The sequence below is a fragment of the Xenopus tropicalis genome, chromosome 1 (genome assembly GCF_000004195.4).
Source record: "Xenopus tropicalis strain Nigerian chromosome 1, UCB_Xtro_10.0, whole genome shotgun sequence".
Taxonomy (NCBI): domain Eukaryota; kingdom Metazoa; phylum Chordata; class Amphibia; order Anura; family Pipidae; genus Xenopus; species Xenopus tropicalis.
In genome coordinates, this window is record NC_030677.2 from 99,759,205 (window position 1) to 99,763,088 (window position 3,884).

Genomic DNA, 3,884 nt, shown 5'->3' on the forward strand with positions numbered 1-3,884 from the left:
ATATTTATATCTTATTTATATCAGGATGCTGAAATATATTGTAAAATGGAGTATTTCTTTACACTCTGTGTGCATACTGTAATGGTGTCAATAGTCAAGTGGGCTAGCACTGTGTTTTATCATACACATGACTAATTTATCATACAAAGCTGTCTCCAGTTTTTTTTTTCTTTTAAATTGTGTTTGACGTGCTCCAGTAAAACTATAAAGGGGGCGTGTGTTATTTTGTATTAGTGTACACTTTAACGGGTAAGCATATAGTTATTCATGATTTCAAGAGATTAAGATATAAAATTTGTTATCCAGAAATCCATTATCTAGAAAGTTCCAAAATATGGTAGTTAGGCTATTTACTCTATTTCGGAGCCCAGAGACCTGCGGCTTCCTTCAGTAATACAAAGAGGCCTGAGGCTATTTACACAATGCACCACACAGTGTGAAAAGCACTTGGCACATGTGTTATTTATCTACAAACTGAATTTGATATAAACTAAATTGTATAAAATATTATGTGTATTAAAGGAATCCAATAAATCAGCAATCATCATCTTAATAACTAAAACTAATATAGCTAAAAGTCTAAACATTGGTACAAATTGTATAACAAATAATGTATTTAACATCATTTGCAATTTGGCAGAATTCACTACAATAAAAAAACTATGGAGAACAGTGTTCTTGTCTGCAGTTATGCACCAGCCATAGACCCTAAAGCTCACTGGTCAGTACAGTATGGAATTGTCACTATTGTGGGCTAAGGTTTCAGGGAAATATTCTGTTTGGGAAAATGGTCTGGTAGGAACAGTGAAGTTGATAAGCTTTTGCTTACTACTTGGCTTCCATGACTAAGTACTTTTTGTAGTACAACACTCATCAGTCATTAGTTTTTATCCAAGCTTGTCAATTACAACTTCAAGTGCAGTATACAAAGTGCAATTTCAAAAGCAAATTGTCTTTATTCCACAGTTTTAGTGGAGGTACCACACTACTGTATATTATGCCAACAGTGTTGCACAAGTCTTTAAGTTAGATTATAGGCCCTTATTGAAAATAATTCTACTATAAACACAAAAATCTATATGTTAAAATATCAATCCCATGAAATAAATAAAGTAGGCAGTGTTGCATGGGTTTCACTGTGCCTAGATATACTGTCATTGACTTTTATCTGCCAACCCTCCAGTTGTGGAATTGGCTCAGGGCTCTGACATGCCTCTTGTTTGTTTGTCTCTGTTTCTATAGAATCAGTGCAACTCCTGACAACCAGTATTATTACCACCAGACGATGGCCATTCACCTTATAATGTAACTTTCCAACTAACCACCTGGACTGATAAAGGTTTGTAGTAAAAAGTTGCTCAATGCCTATGGAATAAAAACATCTGTATTATTTAACTGTTAGAATGTGTCTTCTACAGTTAAAAATTAAAATTTGTAGATCACAATTAGTAATCCCTACTTAAATGAACATCTGATTATAGTACTGCTCATGAATCCCTCTGATATATGGACAGAAAAACATTGGCAATCTAGATGCTGCAGATACACAACTGTCAGCTTCTCTCCATCAGCTCCACTTATTCATGAGGTATGTTAGAAAATGTAATTCTGCAACACTTTAAGTACCAAAGATTGCCTATCCCTTATCTATTGACCTATCTATCTAGCTACCTCCTACTTATCTACTGATCAATCACTGTACTGCTGATGATCAATCAATTACCCCACTGATCAATGATTCTGAGTCTATGGCTCTATCAATCTGCAACTCTATTAGTGTTGATTTATTGATCTTCTATGGATATTGATCTGTCTCTATCCATGATTGTATTCTGTTTATCTGGCTTCTTTTCCGACTAGCTCTCACTGTTTAAATAATGCTTTTTCTTTCTCTCTTTCTGTGCATGATATAAAATATATCAGTATATATCTTGTGACTTTAGTAGTTCATTGCTGATGCAGGTACATTAGTGTACTTCAATATGAACATATCAATAATAAAAATATGCAGCTTATGAGAATATTCACAACTGATGGGAATGCCCTTCTATGAGCACACTTGAGTGGCGTGACTTCCTACCCAACCTTGAATGATTCTATCCAGGCCTGTTATTGGTTACTGTTATTTCTCTTAAAAGCTGTCCATTGTATTTGGTTTTAATGAGCAGAGCAGAACATACACACATTTAATGTAACTTTATAAACACAAATTTGTTTTGTCAGTAAAGACCGTGTTGCCTGCCAGCATTTAAGCATTTCTTGCCAGAACTGGCAGTGCAACTGAAGCATTAGACAAAAACAAAAAGCCTGCTATTTTGTTTCTTTTATTTTTTTTTCTAATTTGTTTTTATTATTTCAAAGCTGTATCTAGCTCATTTGATAACCACATGTTGCCCATGGAAGCTGATTACTAATTTCAGTATGTAAAAAACTGTAAGCAGCACACGTACAAAATAGAACCATGGTATACAAAATATACAGTAATACAGCATGTCTTGAAAGAGTTATTAACACTTGTGGATCTTGGAGAACCACCACTATTAGGATGTGGTCATTGGGAAGTTTAACTAAATGACATGTTATGGGTATGGAAAAATACATCTTCTTGTTTCTCTGTCCGACCTCCTGGGCTGTTGTGAGGTTGTAATTAACAACTGAAAAAAATAAAATATAAGGTGCAATAAAACACCTGACACATCAATTAATCTTTATGCCTCCCTAGGGCACAACTATAGAACACCGGTACTTTAGGACTCGTTTTTAGAGTTGGTTGTGTAAATATCATGTGTGAGTGAATTAGCTAGCTAAATAATTTTAAAAAGGGAGAGTATGCATTTTCCATCTTATTTTGCATTAATGACACCTTTGCTGAAGAAGATAGGTAAATGTCATTAGCATTTATTTTATGAAGGATCAAAATTATTTTATTCACTATTAATTATCATATAACACACATGGTTTGATAAAAGCTTATTTCTATATATCTAATTTTATATATTAGAGAGAGTGAAGAAAAATGCCGTACTCACAGGTCTTAGTGGAAAAATTGTGAAAAGCTTCTCATATTGACCACCAGACCTGGCAGCTCCGTTAAATATGGGGGAGGGCTAAGTAGGACAGTTAGCAGAACAGTCCGGTTAATAGGGATAAATGCGAACACCATAATCTTATGGTTCATATCCCTCATTTATTCTTGCAACTTAATGGCACAACTCATAACATAGGATTTTAAAAGTGCCCGACCCCAAGGAGGGTTATCATTGTAGACTCCTATTCCCGCGCTCTGGAACCGAGGCACTTCCATAGGTCGTTGCCTACAGCACAGGGTGTGGAAGTGTGAGAATAGAAGAATATAGTGTGTAAACTCACTGTAGAATAGGGACAGTAAAGATAGAAAATCATGAAGTAGAAGGAAAGAGAAACATTTCTCTCTCTCTATATACAGTATGTATATATATATATATATATATGCATTAGAGTGTATATACACTTTTATATATCGACTTATGTTAAAAAGGTAGACATATCACTCCAAAATTGACTAATAGATCAAAAGACTCTACGTTCTGTACTAGCTTACCCAGTGCACTAATTTTTCTTTGCAACTGATTATTGCACCGTACAGTCAATATTACCTTTACAATGGCACCCCCCACATTTACTGAGAAGAAATTAGGGCTAGATGCTTGCTATTAAATAGTGTGAACTTTCCACAGAAAAATTCTGGATTTTTTAGAAGCATATTTATCGGTGGGTGAAAGTAAGAGTTCACTGTTTAATAAATACACTTCTAAAAATCTCATAGCAATGAATAGATAGAGAGAATTTTTCTGTGATGAGCTTGAATCGTATTATTTGATAAATCTGCCCCTATTTGTCCTTCT